This window comes from Notolepis coatsorum, assembly GCF_963971535.1.
Source record: "Notolepis coatsorum genome assembly, chromosome: 11".
Classification (NCBI taxonomy): Eukaryota; Metazoa; Chordata; class Actinopteri; order Aulopiformes; family Paralepididae; genus Notolepis; species Notolepis coatsorum.
This window is the reverse complement of record NC_140175.1, coordinates 125873315-125896836: the sequence shown is the minus strand read 5'-3', so window position 1 is coordinate 125896836 and position 23522 is coordinate 125873315.

Below are 23522 nucleotides of genomic sequence, written 5' to 3'. Positions count from 1 at the left end.
AAACATCTTTGTCTAGAAAATCAGGTGCTCTCTAAGCCTTTAGGTGGCAGTGTTTTGCATAAAGAAGAGTGCTGGACCACCAAGAACAGGAATTGATGGTGTTGATGGGCCATTCATCAGGTGACAATACCACATTGTGTCCATTGTGAAGATTCCAGGATATTATGATGTCACAGTTGGGCATGGGGCTGAGTGGATCTACTATGTAACCTGAACAAATTCTGACCAGACACAACACCTGCTTTGTGGACGACAGAAGTGTCCTGCCAAAAGCCCTATGGGAAGAGGAGCAACTTGTCATCTTTTGGTTAAGTCATTATCATTACCCTAACTTTAGCATTGACTTGACATCTGATATCAGTAAGTGCTACTTGTTGGGGTAGTTCTGTTTGACACATGCTACTTTGGAGGAAAAACAAGATCAGGTTTGCTGGAAACACACTCTGGTGATCACTGCCAAATCTGATTTCAGTGAGAATTACACTTCAACTTTAGCAACTCTCTTTCACCAAGTAATAGAAAGTGCTATCAAGTTGGGGTATATTTCTCACCTAACTGACCACAGATTTGTGAAGATGATTTATTCTCAACACAACTTTCTAAAGGTGTGACGTGTCACTAATATTACCCTAAGATAAGCATTGGCTTGACCTTTGAATTCAGTAAGTGCTTCTTGTTGGGGTAGTTTTGCTGACTTTAGCACATTGGAAGACTCCATGATGAATACCTGCTATTGATGAAACTAATATCAGGATCACCTTGAATAAAGCCCCATTTCACTGTTCTATTTCAATAGTTAATTATTCACTTAGACTGCCAGTAAGCAATAAGAGTCACACTTCAACTTTAGCAACTGTCTTTTACCCTGTCATAAGAAAGTGCTATCAAGTTGGGGTATGACTCTTCATTGAATGAAAGCAAAGCAGTTTTAACATATGAAATTACCCCGATGGCAACCCTAACCAAAGCATTTCCCAGTTCCCTTGTAGAAAGTGCATTTTGTTGGGGTAGCTATTGAATGGCAACTTCTCATCCCCATGTTGTTTTGAAACATCTTTGTCTAGAAAATCAAGTGCTCTCTAAGCCTTTAGGTGGCAGTGTTTTGCATAAAGAAGAGTGCCGGACCACTCATCAAGAACAGGAATTGATGGTGTTGATGGGCCATTCATCAGGTAACGATACCACATTGTGTCCATTGTGAGCACAGTAGGCATGTCGGCGTGGTTAGGGCACGGGACTGGTTCTGGTCACGCTGGTCCAGATCAGTTAACCCGTAGTCCGCCGGGGATGCAGATCTGCTGTTCTGGTACCCTGAGGGACTTGGGCTTTTTTCAGGGGGAAAAATGCCGGGTCGGCCTGGGGTGTCACAAGGTTAGGCGTTATAGAGACCCTTGTTGGGTACTCTTTTATACCTGGCACTATTATGGGGGCTGGTTCTCTTTTTTCTTCGCTCCTCTCTCACGCATGGCGGAGGGAGGGCTGTCGGGGTGGTCTTCGGGACCTCCTCTAGTAACCCTGTGTGCATCCCAGGCCGCCGGGTCTGGTCCGAAGTAAAGTTTGTTGATACCGTAGACTTGGAATAACCCTTTTGTCTTGAGGGGTTATAGGAACAACCACCACATAGGTTAACGACAAGGTGGTTGGTTCCCTGGTGTGTTGGAGCAGAGTCAACTCCCGGGTTACCCGGTTGAGTGTGCCCCTGCACGTTCATGACGTCTGCCACTCATGTCAGCCTTTTCTGCCTCAACCCCTCTGGGTGGGGGGTTTTTAATGGAGGCTTTGTCATGGTGATCAACAACGCCAGCATACGCCCTTCCGCCGGGGGGGCTGTTTTCAGCTGACTCCTTTGGTGCCTGTCTCGTCCGCAGTGCTCCAGGCTCAGGGTGTTGCCTCAGCCTGTTGCCTGGTTTCCCCGGTGCGCTGCCTGCTTCCGTTGGGTGACCTTTTTGTGTGCTTACGGCCATGCTGACTGCCTGTTCTGCAGGGTCAGTGTGCCAGGCGGTGTGCTATTGGGGGGAAAGGGCCCGCTCTTGGAGGGGCCTTATCCGAATACGCTGGCGATGTGGGGGGTGGTGTCACTAAATGACCACCTGGTGGGGTCTTGATGCCTGGCGTCATTGACCTCTCCGGGCCCCCGTTTTCCAGGGGATCCAGTCCCTTCAGTGGGTCTGGGTCTTCCTTCGCGATCCGCTGCTACGGCCTTGCCACGGGGTTGGGTTTGCTCTTGACCCCGTGATTTCTGGGGGCAGTAACGAGGTTGTTCCTTCCGTTCGTTCCCGGGTGGCATGCGGGTTGTGAGTGTGTGTAGTCGTGGGGTCAAGCCACGGTCTGCTCACCCTGTGCGTTGAGTTGCTTGAGTGCCTCTTCACACGGTCGGATCCGTCGCCCTCCTGTGACCCTCCAATAGGGGGGGTATCCTCCATTAGGGAGGGTCGGTCCTCCCCGATCTGATGGTTGTGGGGGGCCTCAGCGGGGTACATTTGTCGGGCTATGGCTCTCGCTCAGCCTCCCTTGTGCAGTAGTGACGCTGAGCGAGATCCATTACGAAACAGAACGATAGGTTATAACTATAACCAAGTTCTGTGAGTAATGGTGACGCTCAGCGTCAGACGCCGCTGCGGCCCTTGATCTCACCTTGTGGTGAAAGCTTGGGAAGGAGGCGAGTAGGTGACCACACACCTGCTTATGAAGGTAAGCGGATGGGGGTGTGGCCAGACAAATGTTGGGATGTAAGGGCCCGCGTCCACCTAGCGCATATTTAGGACCGCACGCGTCTGTTTTCAATGTATTACAATGGGGAGGGAGCGCATGCGGCCCCATGCGGCCGCCTCTAGGAAGTGCGCTGCCGTCGGCTTCTTTTTTCAGCGCCTTTATGCGGCCGCACAAGCCAGAGAGTTGAAACTGGCTGAACTTTTCTAGAGCGGTGCGCCGAGCGCATATTCAAACAACCAATCACAGCCAGTCATCTACCACTCTGCTTGTAACCTGACACCGGAGCTGCCTGCCTATCTGGCTGTCTCCACACAGACCATTGAGATTCGCGACAAAACTAATAATAATAACTACACGAATACACTACTAAAAAGCTAATAAAAAGCAAAGGGCGAACTGTGGTGTCAGGCAATAACTATATATATAATTAATATACAATAAAGTTATTCAAATATGCTATAATATGTGCAAAACCGCGGCATGGCTGTAGATTTCTTTCTGTCATCTACAAGATGCGCGTCAAGCCAGCTCTGCCGGCGCACTCCCAGCATGTTTCACGGAGAAATATGCGCTAGGTGGACGCGGGCCCTAAAGGTACATGGTGGAATTTTGTATTCAGTGCGCGTGCACGAGTGAAGTACAGTGCAGTAGTGAAGCTGAGCGTCACCATTACTCACAGAACTTGGTTATAGTTATAACCTATTGTTTATCTGGCTTCCTAGTTAGTTAATAACACTGTCTCCCCCTAGTGGCACGGTGTGCAGTGGTTAACACTGTCTCCCCCTAGTGGCACGGTGGTGTAGTGGTTAACACTGTCTCCCCCTAGTGGCTCGGTGGTGTAGTGGTTAACACTGTCTCCCCCTAGTGGCACGGTGTGTAGTGGTTAACACTGTCTCCCCCTAGTGGCACGGTGGTGCAGTTGTTAACACTGTCTCCCCCTAGTGGCACGGTGGTGTAGTGGTTAACACTGTCTCCCCCTAGTGGCACGGTGGTGTAGTGGTTAACACTGTCTCCCCCTAGTGGCACGGTGGTGTACTGGTTAACACTGTCTCCCCCTAGTGGCACGTGGTGTAGTGGTTAACACTGTCTCCCCCTAGTGGCACGTGGTGTAGTGGTTAACACTGTCTCCCCTTAGTAGCACGGTGGTGTAGTAGTTAACACTGTCTCCCCCTAGCAGCACGGTGGTGTAGTGGTTAACACTGTCTCCCCCTAGTGGCACGGTGGTGTACTGGTTAACACTGTCTCCCCCTAGTGGCACGGTGGTGTAGTGGTTAACACTGTCTCCCCCTAGTGGCACGTGGTGTAGTGGTTAACACTGTCGCCTAGAACATGCCCTCTTTTTGACAGGTTGGTTCGAATTTGACAGCGCACGGAAGCATTGAGTTTGATAGTGAGATAGTTGGTTAAAGTGAGTATAGAGTAAGTAGTATAGAAAGTCACGCCTCACTGCTGACATCGACACATATCACAACCTCTTGTTAACATTCTCCAAAACCATTACTAATGCCAAAGCTTCTTTCTTTCACCATAGGATCGAGGCCTCTGCCAAGAATCTTCGCAAACTGCATGCTACCATGTCCTCCCTCCTCACCCCCCCCCCACCTCCTCCTCCCTCATCTTTTTCTGCCGAAGACTTTGCGATCTTCTTTGAGGAAAAAGTGGAGAACATCCGCAGCTCCTTCTCCCAACCCCCACCCATTCCAAACGCTGAATCGAGAACCTCATCCTTCACTCTGTCATCTTTCTCTCCCATTACAGAAGCCGAGACCCTGACACTGGTAACGTCGAACCGTCCGACTACATGCCAGCTGGACCAGCTACCCTCCCCACTCCTCCAGACCATAGCACCGGACATCCTCCCATTCCTAACTGCAACCATCAACTCCTCACTCAACTCGGGGGTGGTCCCCACCTCCCTAAAACAAGCCAGAGTCACGCCCCTCATAAAAAAACCAACCCTGAACCCCACCATCATAGCCAACTATCGCCCTGTCTCTCTTCTCTCCTTCCTTTCTAAAACACTTGAACGTGCTGTATCCAACCAACTTACTGCTTATCTCTTACAGAATGACCTCCTAGACCCCAATCAGTCTGGCTTCCGGACTGGCCACTCCACAGAAACGGCGCTCATTGCGGTCACAGAGGCACTTCACTTAGCAAAAGCGAAAGGCCTCTCCTCTGTCCTGATTCTCCTAGATCTATCTGCAGCCTTCGACACAGTCAACCATCAGATCCTCCTCGCGGCCCTCGCAGGAATGGGAGTGGCTGGATCTGCGCTGACATGGCTGACATCATACCTCAATGACCGCTCCTACCAAGTGTCATGGAGAGGGACTCTGTCGGCCACCCGCCCCCTCCGGACGGGTGTCCCCCAGGGCTCGGTCCTAGGACCCCTTCTCTTCTCCCTCTACACTAAATCACTGGGTAACATTATCACGTCTCATGGCTTCTCATATCATTGTTATGCCGATGATACTCAACTCTTCCTCTCCTTCCCTCCCTCAGATATCCACGTCTCTGAGCGGATCTCGGCCTGTCTGTCCGACATCTCCGCCTGGATGACGACCAACCACCTCAAACTGAACCTAAGCAAAACAGAATTGCTCCACCTGCCGGCCAAATCCTCCCCCCTGACCGACCTCTCCATCACAGTCGAGAATGCAGCTGTGACCGCGTCGCCGACCGCCAAGAACCTTGGTGTTGTCCTCGACGACCAGTTGAACTTCTCTGCTCACATCGCAGCGACAACCAGAACCTGCAGATTCCTCCTGAGCAACGTCAGAAGGATACGCCCCTTCCTGACAAAAGAAGCCACCCAACTCCTCGTCCAATCAACAGTCATCTCCCGCCTCGACTACTGCAACGCACTGCTAGCTGGCCTCCCGGCCACTGCCACCAAGCCTCTTCAACTCATTCAAAATGCAGCGGCCCGCCTGATCTCAAACCTACCGAAGTCCGCCCATGTCACCCCACTTCTTAGGGACCTGCACTGGCTCCCCATTGCTGCACGTATCCGCTTCAAGGCCCTCGACCTAGCATACCGTGCGGCAAAGGGAACCGCTCCCGCCTACCTCCGGTCAATGGTCTCTAACTACACACCCTCAAGACCCCTACGCTCTGCATCTTCTGGCCGCCTCAGATCTACTCCTATCCAAGCTCCCGGAGGGTCATCAAAGAGAAGCCGCCTATTCTCAGTCCTTGCCCCACAATGGTGGAATGAACTACCCATCCCAGTTAGGACAGCCGAATCCCGTCCAATCTTTCGCCGTCGACTAAAGACTCACTTCTTCAACCATTATCTGAAATGATAAAAAAAAAAAAAAAAAAATCTAACCCCGACTAACCTTAATGTCATGCACTTGTCCTAATAAACTAACCTACACTGTAACACGCAACACTTTGATGAACATTGTTACTCAGCTGATAGAGTTATACCCTTCTTGCTGTCTTGTCGCACAGAACTTGTAAGTCGCTTTGGATAAAAGCGTCAGCTAAATGACTAAATGTAAATGTAAATGTAAATGTAGTAGAGTGTTATATTGTTTTTGTCTCGAGGCTCTGACGGGAAATCATGGCAACAAACATTTCAAACGGCGGGCGGAATACGAGACAGACGGATGAAATGAATGAACGAAAATATGAGTTAAGATTAACAGTTGAGGTGGAGATTGATGGGCCTGATAGAGTCACAATGATGGAGCTTTTGAGGGCGATAAAGTCGGAGTGTGGGACCGTCATTGGATGTCGATACAGGACGCCCAAGAAGTATGAAATCATGTTGATGGATGAGAAGGTGAAGGAGAAACTGATGGACGGATTTAAAATCATGGACAGTAGGATAATGGCAAGAGAACTGTCGAACGATGAGGTTGTCGTCTCTTTTTTGGGTCTGCCTTTATACATAACAGATGATGACATTCTCGAGAAACTGAAGCAATGGGGAGTGGCGGCGGTAACGCAGATCAAGAGAAGGACGTGGCCTGGAACGGACATTATAGATGGCACAAGGTTCGTAAAAGTGAAGTTCACTGAGTTTGTCAAATCCCTGCCGTATTCGACCCGGTTTGAGACCCAACAGGGGATGGAACATTTTAGAGTGATCCATAATAGGCAGGTGAGAGTTTGTAGGCTGTGTCTTCAGCCTGGTCACGTCCTAAGAGATTGCCCAGACTTTAAATGCCACAATGTGGCCAGCAAGGACACTATGCCAGAGAGTGTGACACTGAACAAAAGTGCAGGGGGTGCGATGAAAAGTATGCGCAGTGTACATGCACGCCCTGGAACGAGGAGCAGGGTACGAGAGGTGAGACCGGTGGGGCTGCCAAGAAGAGTGGAACCGACGGAGGAGAAGCCACTGAGACGGAGAAAACAGGTGGAGAGGATGAGGGTGAGGCAGAAGCAGATGATGAAGAAGAAGGAGAGGAAGAAGACGAAGGAGACGAAGCGGAGGAGGATGAGGAAGAGGAGGAGACCATGCAGACCCCAGATGGAGATCAAGTGGAGACGGCGACAGGAGAGAGCGCAGAGCTGAGTGCGCGGCAGAGTGAACAGGAGAGCAAAGAGGCGACAACAGATGACGAGGAGAGGGAGCTGACAGCGCGACAGAGAGAGAGGACACAGCAGGCCTAAATGAAAACATAGATGCTTTTGATTCGGGACTGCTGAGGTCACTTAAGTCCATGGAGAGACAGCTGGGATCGGGAGCTTCTACAGGCGAAACAAGAGCTACTGGGTCTGGGCCGCGGACCCGGGGAGGCAGCGCTGGAGGGCGAGGAGGCGGCAGAGCGCATCTAGAGGCGCGCAGCGAAAGAGACGCAGCAGAGGGAACGTCTACATGCGCGGAGGAGAGGGAGAAAAGGGAGGAAGAGGTGGGGGCTACATCAGAGGACTCTGAGGAGATGGACACCAGCCCATCTGCTATCAAACTACTGAAAAGAAAATCAAGAGAGGACAGAGGTGCTAAGGGGAGGTGTACTAAGAAGGTATGATAAGGTATGAGTGATGGCAGCACACATGACGAAAACAAAATTGAGCAGGTGATATCAACTTTTAATACAGATATAGTGATGTTGCAGGAAACGTGGTGGACGGAAAATATAATGAGTGATGTGAAAAGAAAATGGACTGATGTATGTAAATCATGGTACAGAGCGATCATGTGGTGTAGCAGTATTATTTAAAAAAGACGTAGTGGAAAATATAAAGGTAGTATATGAGGACACAGAAGGGAGGGTGATTATTATTAGAATTTGAACATCAAGGTGTGTTGTTTAGAATAGGGAATATATATGCGCCCAATGTGGAGAAAATCAGGAAGTTTTTTTTTGAAGGGCTAAAGGTGCACATGAAGGGGAATTGTTTGTTTGTCTGTGACTTTAACACTTTGCGAAGTAGGTTAGATACTACGAGCAAGATTTTCAAGTGTGACACAGCTAGAAATACACGAACAGAAATAATGTCTGGTGTGGATCTAGTGGATATGTGGAGAGAGGAGAACTCTGGGAAAAGAGGGTTATGAGAGGTATATGGTAAGGCATCTGGAGCCAAAATTAATGTTGATAAGACTGAGTTATTGTGTGTAGGTAAAGTAAAAATGAGTGATTGTGTGGTTCCGCTGAAAAAAGCAGAGGGGCACATAAAGATATTGGGTGTGTGGATAGCAGTGGAGGTTTCTCTATGACAACACGTGAAACACAAATTCACTCATAATTCATAATTATTATTAATTTACATATACCTATATATATAAAAATATATATATATATATTTTTTTTAATTATTATTATTTATTTTTTTATTATAAATGTTTTCCTCTGTAAAAAAAATGCCAGTGAATTTTCTTTTCTTCAAAAATGGCCAAAATTGACAGCTCTGAGCAGGCCTGCACTGCAGTATTGCCTGCAGTAATTATTCGTGAAGAAAACTTCACAGGTGTGACCCATTGTTAAATAAATAATAAATAACAGCGAATCAAAATAGGCTATTAACTTCATCTAAGCACGGTCTGTGCAGTTAAACTCTTGCCATTGAATGGAGGATTGATTGATTGACAGCCCTTGACATCCAATACACGGAGGTTGAATATGATTGGCAGCCTTGCAAATCCAATCAGAGATTGCTGCATTGCAAAGTCAAAACGAGTCCAGCTGCATGTCGGGAGGATAGGTTTAGCTCAGGCCAATCTCAAGTTTCTCAAGTTTCTTTATTAGTTGTCATACAGAAGTACAGAATACTTTTATACAAAATGTAACATAAAGAAGCATTTTGTATAAAAGTATTCTGTACTTCTGTATAACAACTAATAAAGAAACTTGAGAAACTTGAGATTGGCCCGAGCTAAACCTATCCTCCGGACATGCAGCTGGACCCGTTTTGACTATGTGAAAGTTGAGACTATGAGAAAGTTGTTGTTTAGTAGTTAGTAAGCTGTGATAGTTTTAATTCATTGATCTGTTGTCAATATCTTATATATCTTCAGGCTGTACACTGACGTCAGATGTCTCTGTGTAAACACGGGACCCGATGAAACGGTCTCTGTGTAAACATAGGGCCCCATGAAACAGTTCTGGACACAGGTGCATGATCATATCAGAAGCATGCAAAAGCCCACACACACACCAGCACACACACTTTAACACACACACAAGCACACATCACACAGACATCAATGCATACACATAGAGAGAGATACACACACCCCCCCCTTTTTTGTACTCATGTCTCTCACTTTAACACACACACACACCGACACACACACACCGACACACACACACTCACACACACACACACCAACACACATGCACACACACAAATTATATGCCGTCATCTGATAAAGAGAGCGGAGGAATACAGCCCCTCCTTTCCCCCATCTAAGCAAACACCAGCACACACACACACACACACACACACATCACACAGACATCAATGCATAACACACAGAGAGACATACACACACCATTCTGACGAGAAATGTATAAATGATGTGACGATGTATTGACGAAACCACCACTTGGATTAGGCACCCCGAACCTCTAGACCAAAACAGGCGGCAGTGGGCTCGCAAGAGTCTGGGCACACGTTAAACAGAAACTATAGTGCTGGGGAGTGACTGAAGGCCCTCGTGCGTAACGAGGTATGAATTAACATACCACTGTGGTACCGTCTAGTCGGCCCAGGAAACGTCGCACGTAAGTTGGTGTGGGCACTGGGTGGTACGTGGACGACAGTTCACACCTAGGAGCAGGGCAGTGCACCGGAGGGGGCACAGCACCTGCCGTGAACAGGCTAGGCTGGCGAAAACTGTCAATATTTCCATGCCCGGAGCAAGCGGGGTGGGGACAAGACCGTCGGTTTCTAAACTGAGTGGCTGATAGGTACTACGGACAGTCAGCCGCTTGGGGTCCTGACTTGATGACGGACTATGAGGTCGCTATCGACTGGGTCGCCAGCCGGTTGGGAGAGCGTTATGGCAGAGACCATAAATGCACCTGGCTCAATGTACAGTCAGGCCACAGTAACCTTACTAGCCGATACAGGGTTAGTAGGCGAGTTGTGCTTCTGTGATCAGTGTTTTTGAAAAGAAAATGCTGGGAAGCAGAGGGATGAGGGGTGTCAATTCAGAGGAATCTGAATTGTCTCTCCTAAGATTGGAAAGGGACCCAGCCTTAAACTGCACCTGAAGGTAAAATAAGGGGACTTCTTCTGTTCATGTGAGGAGACCTTGGCCTGGAAGTGGAGGCCTGTATCCTTGGTTGGGTGAGAAGGGGTCCAGTGTGGGCGGCGATGCGGCCCTGTAGGGCCGGTTTCCCCCCACGTGGCATCTCCTGATCCTGGCGGGGAGAGGTGCATCTAAGTAGGGCAAGCAGTGCGTCCGAACGGGAGGAGGATACTCTTAACTGGAAGGAGGTTAAAAGGGTCAAAGCGTATGTGAATTTTAGTCTGATTTTCTAATGATCCTTCGGCATAGAGATTGCAACCATTGGAAATCATTGCATTTTTTTTATGTATCTCTGATTATATCCTCTTTTTCATTTGTGATTTGGGTGATGGTGACGGAATATGACGCTGATATGCCCCAACTGTGAATCTGAAATTGAGTGGTTCTTTACGCATTTTTTATGTATTTCAATCAATGGGTGTTCTCATTAATAAGTCTGGATGCATTGTACTGGTTGTTGAGTAAGCTGTGTGGTGTTCTGTGTGCTTTGAATCTGAAAGCTGTCGGGTTGGGGAGAGGCTGAGCGACCATGGACGCGATGGGGAACGGTCAGCTGTCATCCACTTCCTTGGGGACGCTGTGGTCATGCTGAGAACCGTACCGAGGCCCTTCTCCGCCGGTGGTGGGGTGGAAATGCAACCCCGACGATGTCACGAGCGACAGCTCGCTGCTCGCCTGAAAATGTAGGGCTGATGCCGGATTGAGGGGGAGGGGCCGGCAACAGGACTTCGGCCTGAATTCGGTATGATGCAGTGTCCTCTGGGGGAGGTGATGACTGACTGACAAGGAGCGCTCTCTGCCTGATGGCCTGCGGGGGAGTGGTGTTGAGACTGTGAGATTCACAGTCTCAAAGGGGGATTGTGTGGACTGTGTGGACTCCACACAACAACTGAATAGTGGACTCAACAACTGAATAAATTACTGAATTTAAATAATTAATTGAAATAAGAATATTAGAATAATAGATGAGAAAGTATAAATTGATTGAAATTATGCAAAATGTGACTGAACTAAAACTGGACTGTCTTAAAATATGATTGAAATTATGCAAAATGTGACTGAACTAAAACTGAACTGTCTTGAAATATGATTGATATTGTGCAGAATAACACTGACCTGTCTGAACTGTCTTACATAGTATTTCAGGCATGTACATCATGCGAAAGCGGTCAAGCATCATTTCCATAGTTTACAGGTCCTGGTTGAGGTTAAATCAACGTCAGTTTATTGTTATTTTTTTGTGTTTTCATTCCTCTATGAATATACAGTGAATCTTGATGAGTGTATCCTCGTGTTCGTTTCCTGGGGTATATTGGGTTATATTGGGTAATTGTAATTAGTATTACACGTGTTTTGATCTATGGCCTGCCCATCTACGGCCCTGACGACACTGGACGCTACTGGATGACCACTGGACCATCTAATTGTCACATGTCTCTGCTATACCATACGCTTCGTGCTATGTTTGCCTCTGGGCCCCCGTATAGTTAAGCTACACGCTTATATGATATACACGCCCTCTTGGATTAAGTGCAGGTCTGATGTATTGATGGCAGTATTGGTGGTCATCCGATATGTAGGTATATGTCCGGAAATGTACTCTATTTGTTCCTGACCTTGGCCTTTTGACAGGTCCATGCTTAGTGTATGTCTTGATGATTGATGGTTGTGTCATATTGTTGGGTGCACAATGAATTGTTGTGTTGACATATAGATTTATATGTCAAAAGGGGGATTGATAGTTTTAATTCATTGATCTGTTGTCAATATCTTATATATCTTCAGGCTGTACACTGACGTCAGATGTCTCTGTGTAAACACGGGACCCGATGAAACGGTCTCTGTGTAAACATAGGGCCCCATGAAACAGTTCTGGACACAGGTGCATGATCATATCAGAAGCATGCAAAAGCCCACACACACACCAGCACACACACTTTAACACACACACAAGCACACATCACACAGACATCAATGCATACACATAGAGAGAGATACACACACCCCCCCCTTTTTTGTACTCATGTCTCTCACTTTAACACACACACACACCGACACACACACACCGACACACACACACTCACACACACACACACCAACACACATGCACACACACAAATTATATGCCGTCATCTGATAAAGAGAGCGGAGGAATACAGCCCCTCCTTTCCCCCATCTAAGCAAACACCAGCACACACACACACACACACACACACACACACACACACATCACACAGACATCAATGCATAACACACAGAGAGACATACACACACCATTCTGACGAGAAATGTATAAATGATGTGACGATGTATTGACGAAACCACCACTTGGCACTGGCTCGCTCTGGGTGCGGAGGTGCGTGGTCCGGATTGTGGTCTACTTGTGCTGTGACGGTTCAGTAAAACTCTGCAGACTGCCATCTGACTCTGTCTCGTCTCTCTGTTCACCTCGCCGACATTCAATAAAAGAACTATGAGGGGATTCCTTTCAGCTGTACAGCTATAACAAGTCAAGTCAGGCTAAATTAAACTTTGCGCCAACATTAGGACCGAAGTATAAACCAGCAACTGAGCAACATGAAGAAGTGGACTTATGCATCTGGATCAGAAAAGACTTTGTGGATGAAAAAGTAAGTAGGCTACAGTGCTTGTATGCTAACAGTAGCTAGCCAGCTTAGCCTACATCACAATGATAATCACCAAGCTAACTTACTGTACACACTGTAGGGCTGGGCAATTAATCGAAACAGAATCGCGATATCGATTCATAGACCTATGCAATCTCATTTCTAAGTTATGACTATTTTTTTTTTTTTTTTTTTACTTAACCTTTTTAAATTATTTTATCTGGGTTGAACATGATTTGTGGAACTCCCTCTGGTGTTGTGGTCGTGGTATTCACTGACCTTTGGGAAGTATTTCGACATGCACATGGGTATCTTAGTGGTGTAGTGTATCTTGTAGACCAGGCCCATTGCAAGTTGCTGTACTCTGTCGTCTACTCTAAGCCATCCTAGGTTGTCAAAGTGGACAGGGGTGAGGTGGGTTTTAGGAGTAAGGTCAAGCAGTAGTCTGACCAGTTTGTTTTGTGATGTTTGTAATCTTGTTTTTAGTGCCTTTGAGGTGCTTTGGTACCATGAGGTGCAAGCATAGTCGTAGTACCCTTGAATGAGTGCTCCTGTTAGAGTCTTCAAGGTATTCTTGTTTACCAGAGAGGAGATCCGGTACAGGAATCTAGTTCGTTGGTTGACTTAGTTTTATTACATTGGATCCCATTTTGTCACAGGAAAGATTTGCCTCTATAGGATGGAACCCAGGTAGGTAATTTCATCTTTCCTTTTAAGATAAGATAAGATATTCCTTTATTGATCCCCTTGGGGAAATTCAGGCATCATAGCAGCATGGGGGAAGGGGGGGGGGGGGGTACAGGTAGTGAAAACAACACAAGCAGTGTAAACAAATAGGTCAATATAATTTACTATCTAACTAACTAACTGAAATATACATTATTCATTATTCACAGTATCACAGTATCCACATAAGGTGCAGTATGCATAAGGTAGTGTTATTGTCCTACTTGGGTTCCTATTAGTTCTAGGTCGATGTCTGGCAGCAGTCGCTGCCCACTGTTGTGGAGCCTGATGGCCGCTGGTATGAAGGACTGTCCGAGGCGGTTAGTTGAGTGTCGGGGGGGGTATGAGTCTGTGGCTTCCTTGACAAGTAAGTTAAACTCACTTCCTCATAACAGGGTTAATAGACGCATAGGTACGGTAAATAGGAGTGGATTCACTTCTTAGTGCAGCGGCCTATGTCGTCGCCCGCGGCGCGGGAGCTCCCCTGTTCGACTCCCCCTCGGGACATAAGCATTTAACAACAACACAATGCAGACCAATACGATCCGTCACATATGGATAGAGGAGAAAGAGGAGAGGGATTTAACGTGGGTAGGTATAATTAATAAGATTAAACAGGTGCTCCAATTTTGGAAGCAACGCACACTAAAATTGAAGGGTACGATTGTGGTGATAAATAGCTTATTGATGTCTAAACTGACATATGTGTTAGGTGCCTTGGATATGCCAGAGGCAATAGAAAATGAGATTAATAGGGTTGTGGCGGACTTTCTGTGGTGGGGGAAGTCACCAAAAATCACCCACAAAGTCTTAATAGGTAAGTGTAATGAGGGTGGTTTGAATTTAATTGACATAAAGGTAAGGAAGAAAACTGTAAGATTGAAATGTGTACAGAAATATATTTACGATGAGACCAAATACGGATGGAAGTGTTTTTTTAAAGAGAGCCTAGAGAAGGTAGGTAGGTGTGGTGACAATAGCTTATTTATGGGCTTTAAGCCTTTAATGACGGAAAATATACCGGAGATGTATAGAGAGGTATTACAGGCATGGGCAGAGTACCTGCCCAACATTGTATATTGTGTGGGACTGGATATGGTTTTAAATCAGAGCCTGCCCTGTTTAAAAGCAGAGGTCCACACTGTGTTGAAGTCACTCTGTACTGGGCTCTGTTAAGGAAGGACAGGACACTCTCACTGAGAAACATTGCTTTATACTGAAACCTAGGGTAAGCCATTTTAAGTTTATTAGTGAATCTTAAAAGTGAGGAACCAGCTGACTTGATTAAAGGGGCGTGTTTAAAACGGCCATTTTGTTTAGTTAAGTGCCCCCATTAAGGGACTGTTTCCTGTTTACTAGTAGCATCTGATTTGCTGAGTGAGCCATTAAGAGCCTGCCCTGTTTAAAAGCAGAGGTCCACACTGTGTTGAAGTCACTCTGTACTGGGCTCTGTTAAGGAAGGACAGGACACTCTCACTGAGAAACATTGCTTTATACTGAAACCTAGGGTAAGCCATTTTAAGTTTATTAGTGAATCTTAAAAGTGAGGAACCAGCTGACTTGATTAAAGGGGCGTGTTTAAAACGGCCATTTTGTTTAGTTAAGTGCCCCCATTAAGGGACTGTTTCCTGTTTACTAGTAGCATCTGATTTGCTGAGTGAGCCATTAAGAGCCTGCCCTGTTTAAAAGCAGAGGTCCACACTGTGTTGAAGTCACTCTGTACTGGGCTCTGTTAAGGAAGGACAGGACACTCTCACTGAGAAACATTGCTTTATACTGAAACCTAGGGTAAGCCATTTTAAGTTTATTAGTGAATCTTAAAAGTGAGGAACCAGCTGACTTGATTAAAGGGGCGTGTTTAAAACGGCCATTTTGTTTAGTTAAGTGCCCCCATTAAGGGACTGTTTCCTGTTTACTAGTAGCATCTGATTTGCTGAGTGAGCCATTAAGAGCCTGCCCTGTTTAAAAGCAGAGGTCCACACTGTGTTGAAGTCACTCTGTACTGGGCTCTGTTAAGGAAGGACAGGACACTCTCACTGAGAAACATTGCTTTATACTGAAACCTAGGGTAAGCCATTTTAAGTTTATTAGTGAATCTTAAAAGTGAGGAACCAGCTGACTTGATTAAAGGGGCGTGTTTAAAACGGCCATTTTGTTTAGTTAAGTGCCCCCATTAAGGGACTGTTTCCTGTTTACTAGTAGCATCTGATTTGCTGAGTGAGCCATTAAGAGCCTGCCCTGTTTAAAAGCAGAGGTCCACACTGTGTTGAAGTCACTCTGTACTGGGCTCTGTTAAGGAAGGACAGGACACTCTCACTGAGAAACATTGCTTTATACTGAAACCTAGGGTAAGCCATTTTAAGTTTATTAGTGAATCTTAAAAGTGAGGAACCAGCTGACTTGATTAAAGGGGCGTGTTTAAAACGGCCATTTTGTTTAGTTAAGTGCCCCCATTAAGGGACTGTTTCCTGTTTACTAGTAGCATCTGATTTGCTGAGTGAGCCATTAAGAGCCTGCCCTGTTTAAAAGCAGAGGTCCACACTGTGTTGAAGTCACTCTGTACTGGGCTCTGTTAAGGAAGGACAGGACACTCTCACTGAGAAACATTGCTTTATACTGAAACCTAGGGTAAGCCATTTTAAGTTTATTAGTGAATCTTAAAAGTGAGGAACCAGCTGACTTGATTAAAGGGGCGTGTTTAAAACGGCCATTTTGTTTTGTTAAGTGCCCCCATTAAGGGCCAGGTGTTAAGTGATTTAAAGGCTTGCTGGTGTAGCGTCAGCGAAGCGTCGAGAAACGAAGAGGGACAAAGAGGAGGAGTTATCCTGGAGTTCACCGCCGAGGAATCCACCGATCCACCCAGTGCTAAGTACACCATAATCCTATATTTCCCTCCCACACTGCTATTTCTCTACTTCCTCCCTGCCACTCTCGACAATACAATGTGTCTCATACCTATATCCACAATCTGCTCCTCCAGAACTGACTCTACCCATCCACGCCAGTTTGCTAGCAACCCGGCTAATCTCTCCTACCCTCCTACAGCCACTAATACACCTGTCACAGTACGGGGAGGCTTATGGAATTGTCAATCAGCAGTCAAGAAAGCTGACTTCATTACTGCCTACGCCCATAGTCTAAATCTGCAGCTCCTGGCTCTAACTGAGACCTGGATAACCCCCAATAACTCATCAACACCTGCAGCATTATCTACAAACTATAACTTCACTCACACACCTCGACCTTCCAGACGGGGTGGAGGCACTGCCCTCATGACATCTCCTTCATGGGCTACAAACGTAACACCACTCCCAGAACTGTCACTCTCCTCTCTCGAATATCATGCAGTATCTGTCTCTAATCCTTTCAATCTCACCATTGTTACACTCTACCGCCCTCCAGGTACACTCGATCACTTCACAGATGAGCTGGACATGCTTCTTAGCTCCTTACCGGAAGATGGTACCCCTCTCCTTCTTCCGGGGCGACTTCAACCTGCCTGACTCATCTCAGTCAGTCATAGTAGTCTCCCTCCTACAATCGTTTGACCTGACTCCCACTGCCATGCCTCCCACCCACAAAGCAGGCAACTCCTTGGATCTCATATTTTCCCGTAACTCCAGCATCATTAACACCACGGTAACTCCCCTACATGTATCTGACCATTCCTTCATATCCTTCTCACTAACTCTCATGCTTAACCGAAAGGTCTTCACCCCAACTCAAACAGTCTCACTCAGACGCAACCTGCCCTCCCTATCCCCCTCCACCCTCTCCTCTGACATACTATCCGCTCTACCTTTGAGTGACACCTTCTCTGCTCTCTCCACAGAGATGGCAACCTCCACCCTCCTTTCAGCCCTTGCAACCTCCTTCGACAAGCTCTGTCCCCTCGTTGAGAAACCTGCCCGCCGTTCCCCACCCAGTCCATGGCTGACAGATCCAGTGAGAGAACAAAGACAGGTCCTGAGAGCAGCTGAAAGGAAGTATAGAAAGTCACGCCTCACTGCTGACATCGACACATATCACAACCTCTTGTTAACATTCTCCAAAACCATCACTAATGCCAAAGCTTCTTTCTTCCACCATAGGATCGAGGCCTCTGCCAAGAATCTTCGCAAACTGCATGCTACCATGTCCTCCCTCCTCACTCCCCCCCCACCCCCCCCTCCCTCATCTTTCTCTGCCGAAGACTTTGCGATCTTCTTTGAGGAAAAAGTGGAGAACATCCGCAGCTCCTTCTCCCAACCCCCACCCATTCCAAATGCTGAATCGAGAACCTCATCCTTCACTCTGCCATCTTTCTCTCCCATTACAGAAGCAGAGACCCTGACACTGGTAACGTCAAACCGTCCGACTACTTGCCAGCTGGACCAGCTACCCTCCCCACTCCTCCAGACCATAGCACCAGACATCCTCCCATTCCTAACTGCAACCATCAACTCCTCACTCAACTCGGGGGTGGTCCCCACCTCCCTAAAACAAGCCAGAGTCACGCCGCTCATAAAAAAACCAACCCTGAACCCTACTGTCATAGGCAACTACCGTCCTGTCTCTCTTCTCTCCTTCCTTTCTAAAACACTTGAACGTGCTGTATCCAACCAACTTACTACTTATCTCTTACAGAATGACCTCCTAGACCCTAATCAGTCAGGCTTCAGGACTGGTCACTCCACAGAGACAGCCCTCATTGCGGTCACAGAGGCACTTCACTTAGCAAAAGCGAAAGGCCTCTCCTCTGTCCTGATTCTCCTAGATCTATCTGCAGCCTTCGACACAGTCAACCACCAGATCCTCCTTGCGGCCCTCGCAGGAATGGGAGTGGCTGGCTCTGCGCTGACATGGCTGTCATCATACCTCAATGACCGCTCCTACCAAGTGTCATGGAGAGGGACCCTGTCGGCCACCCGCCCCCTGCGGACGGGTGTCCCCCAGGGCTCGGTTTTAGGACCCCTTCTCTTCTCCCTCTACACTAAATCACTGGGTAACATTATCACGTCTCATGGCTTCTCCTACCATTGTTATGCCGACGATACTCAACTCTTCCTCTCCTTCCCTCCCTCAGATATCCACGTCTCTGTGCGGATCTCGGCCTGTCTGTCCGACATCTCAGCCTGGATGACGTCCAACCACCTCAAACTGAACCTAAGCAAAACAGAATTGCTCCACCTGCCGGCCAAATCCTCCCCCCTAACCGACCTTTCAATCACAGTCGAGAATGCAGCTGTGACTGCGTCCCCGACCGCCAAGAACCTTGGTGTTGTCCTCGACGACCAGTTGAACTTCTCTGCTCACATCGCAGCGACGACCAGAACCTGCCGATTCCTCCTGAGCAACGTCAGAAGGTTACGCCCCTTCCTGACAAAAGAAGCCACCCAACTCCTCGTCCAATCAACAGTCATCTCCCGCCTCGACTACTGCAATGCACTGCTCGCTGGCCTCCCGGCCACTGCCACTAAGCCTCTTCAACTCATTCAGAACGCAGCGGCCCGCCTGATCTCAAACCTACCGAAGTCGGCCCATGTCACCCCACTTCTTAGGGACCTGCACTGGCTCCCCATTGCTGCACGAATCCGCTTCAAGGCCCTCGACCTAGCATACCGTGCGGCAAAGGGAACCGCTCCCGCCTACCTCCGGTCAATGGTCTCTAACTACACACCCTCAAGACCCCTACGCTCTGCATCTTCTGGCCGCCTCAGACCTACTCCTATCCAAGCTCCGGGAGGGTCATCAAAGAGAAGTCGCCTATTCTCAGTCCTTGCCCCACAATGGTGGAATGAACTACCCACCCCAGTTAGGACAGCCGAATCACGTCCAATCTTTCGCCGTCGACTAAAGACGCACTTCTTCAACCATTATCTGAATTAAAAAAAAAAAAAAAAAAAAAATCTAACCCTAACTAACCGTACTGTCATGCACTTGTCCTAATAAACTAACCTACACTGTAGCACTCAACACTTTGATGAACATTGTTGCTCAGCTGATAGAGTTGTGCCCTTCCTGATGGCTTGTCGTACAGAACTTGTAAGTCGCTTTGGATAAAAGCGTCAGCTAAATGACTAAATGTAAATGTAAATGTAAAATCTTCCTGAGAGCAGGGATGACACAGATAAAGGATTTTGTATGAGTATGTGCCAAGTTTTCTCCCGGTGCAGGCCATTTATGACAATATAATCGAGATAGCTGATGAATATCGTTTTGCAACTGTCGTGTCAAATAAATTTTTTTTTAAACTGGCTTGCCGAAGGAATGGAGAGAGATAATAGAGAGAGAGTGTGTGGAGAATAGGAGCTGTAGTCTTCCAGAATTAAAGGTAGGAAAAGGGGATGAGCAGAAGGGTTTGGAAAGTGTGAGGAGTAAAGATATTTATAGATTTCTTGTAACAAAAGAAAGAAGGGTGCCAGCATCGGAACAGGTGTGGGAGAAAGTGTTTCCGGGGTTGGTGGGAGGATCAATATGGGAAAATGTGAATATAAAGTTTAATAATATCGAATGTGATCATAATGAACTGCAATGTTTTGAATTTCACCCTAGGTCTGCCCCCTGCCCATATGAACCTAGAGATCTGTTTGTCCCACGCTATGAATTGGGAATGGGGGACCTTGACTGGTAGTGAGAGGAAGAGATACAACAGCCTTGGCAGAATATTCATTTTGATCACTTCTATTCTGGTACTGAAATCCATCATGAGTGTAGCCCATCTCGACCAATCCTTCTGTAAGTTATCATTAATCTTATTGTAATTAGCCACTTATAATTTGCACATATCCTTGGTGATAATCACTCCCAGGTAGGTCATTGATTCAGCTTCCCAATTCAATTTGTAATCATTCCTCATTCCCTTACTAGGTGAGAAGTTGTAGGTGAGAATCTGTGTTTTCGCGACATTCAGCTTGTATCCTGACATCCAGCCATAATCATCTAATATGGTCATTAACTTGAGGAAGGTCAGGTTTGGGTTTTGGAGGTATATTATAATATCATCCGCGAAAAGGCCTATCCTGTGGTCACCCCTTGCTATTCTGACGCCCTTAATTTCTTTACTTTCTCTAATGGCTTGGGCTAATGGTTCTACGAAAATCGTGAAGAGGGCGGGGCTTGCACAACATCCCTGGCGCGTCCCTCTGAACAGTTTGAATCTGTCCGACAAGCTACCGCTAATCTGGCATTTGGATTGTCGTATAGAGCTCTTATACAGCTGATGAATTGATCGTTGAATCCAAATATTTCCAAAACCCTAAACAGGAAGGACCATCCAAGGATGCTAAGAACTGTACAATTTTCTCCTCGTCTTCCATCTCGGGTTGTGAGTACAATTTTTTTTTTTTATCTACTTTTTCTCCCATTTTCTATTTTTCTCCCATCCCAATTTCGTATCGTCCAATTCTACCCTCCCCTGTCTCGAACGTTGTTAGGCCATGCCTCCCACAAGCCGGCTGTAATGTGGACTAAGCCTTACATCACGTGTCCCCTGCACAACACGATCTCTCAGCGTCGGGGGTCTGCGTTTGGAGGGCACGCCGACCCCGTCGCTTCCTGATTCTGCTGCGCAGGCGCACCAACCAACCTGTAGGAGTCGCTGTCCACAACGTCTGATCCCCACCCATCAGCTTCCCACCCCCTAATACTGCCAATTGTATTAGTGTGAACGACCAGCCAAGCTGATAGCAATGCGGAGAGCTGGGCTCGAACCCAGCGTCTTTTGCATTGGTGGTGAGCGCCTTGCCCACTGCACAACCTAGCCGCGTGAGTACAACTTTTCATAGTATTCTTTGAATATATGTTGAATTTCGTCAGGTTCATAAGTCGCTTCTCCTGATTGGGGTTCCCTGATCTTGTGAATAAAATGTCTACTCTGCTGGGCCCTGAGTCGTTTTGCTAAGATCTTGGTTGCCCTCAGGCCTGATTCATAGAAGGTTTGTTTTGTGTATCTTAAATTCTTCTCTAGCTCTCCTTTTCCCATCTCCTCAAGTTGTGATTTTATCCCCTTCATCTGTTCCTTGTCACGCCCCCCCCCCTTCCCCTCCCTGCACCTGTTGCTCGAGTTTTCTCAAGTCTCTCTGTAATCGATCATAATTAATTTGCCTATACTTATTCAAGTGTGCAGTCTTTGAGATTAGGTATCCCCTCATAATTGCCTTGATTGTGTCCCATAGGATGGTCGGTTTCACTCGGCTGTCCGCATTATTTTTAATATATTCGGTTATCTCCTTCCTGATCTGATTCACAAGCTCCTCCCCATTCAGAATCCCCAAGTTCAGCCTCCAGAGTGCGTCTCGTTGTCTGTTGTTCAAGTGTATGGTCATTGGTCAGATATACCATATTGTGGTCTGAGATATCTGCCGTTCCTATCGAGCAGCTCACCACCCTGTGTCTCTCTCTCTTATCTATTAAAAATAAGTCTAGCCTAGAGTGTACCTTGTGAGTCGCAGAGTAATGAGTAAAATCCCTTTCTCCTGCATGTAGGTTTCTCCATACTTCCATCATTCCCGCTTCACTAATCAAGATATTCAAGTCTTTTGATCTCTGAGAGTTGTGCCTAGATTTACTTGTTGTGTCTAGTGAATAATTCAATATAGTGTTCCAGTCCCCTGCACATATCAGAATCCCTTCCGCCTCAGAGGCTATTGTGTCAAATAAGAGTTTGAAAAATCTTCTGTCGCTCTCGGGAGGGGTGTATGTGTTCACTAGTGTCATCATTACGTTTTTTTTTCTATTTTACATGTAACTATCGAGTACCTCCCTTCTCTATCCTTTTGCTCTTTTATCAGTTCAAAATCAGGGTTGCCACTCCTATTATTCTTGCAAGAACTAGAAAATGCATTTCGATATCCAAACTTTTCATGCTCTATTTTTGACATGTGTGTTTCTTGTAGGAAGATCACTTGTGTCTCTTTTGATTTTCGTCATAATTCTACTTCTCTAAACTGGGTTACTAAGACCGTTGACGTTTAAAGACGCCATTTTCAAGTTATGGTTTCCCGACATTCCTTTTCCAGTTATTGCATACATTAGCGGCTCCCCTTACCATACATTTTCTCCCGACATTAAACATATAACATTTAGCACACATAGTGACCTCCAAACGAGGGGGGAACACCCACTCCTTTTCGGTATTTATCCCGTCGGTAAGTGCGTGGGAAAGCCCCTCATAGGGAGAGGGCCCTTCGCTAAGGGTGTGAGACGAGGTGACAAACTGAAACCCCTCCATCCCTTAAATCCAACGTTAACCACTAAAGAAGAAGAACCTACGCTAATAGAAATGACCTCGCTCCTCCCGGGCGCTTATTTGAACATTACCACGGCCATCATGACCGGTCCGAAGGATTCTACTCATTGTTATTTACAACGTATGTATTCGCTGAGCTTCTCTCTCGCCCTCAGTGCTTCTGCTCGACCCCTCTGCCTGCCTGGTGTTGGTGCCGGTATCTGGTCCCGCTTTCCTCGCTCCGCGTTCCCTCTCCTCCATCTCTCTCCTTTTCCCCTTCTATTTCTTCCACCATGTTGCCTCGCCTCTTCAGCTCGCTGTGCGCCTCGGTTGCGCTCGTGTAGGTCTTGACTCCGGTGTCCCAATGGATCCTCATGCTGTGGTGTGGAGTCTGGAAGCGGATTCCTTTTATCTTTAGTGCTTTCTTTATACAGTTGTACTCCCTTTGTTTCTTCGCGACTTCAGGTGCATAGTCATGGTCGATATAGATTGTCTTGTTGCCCATTTGTATCTTTCCCTTCTTCCATGCTTC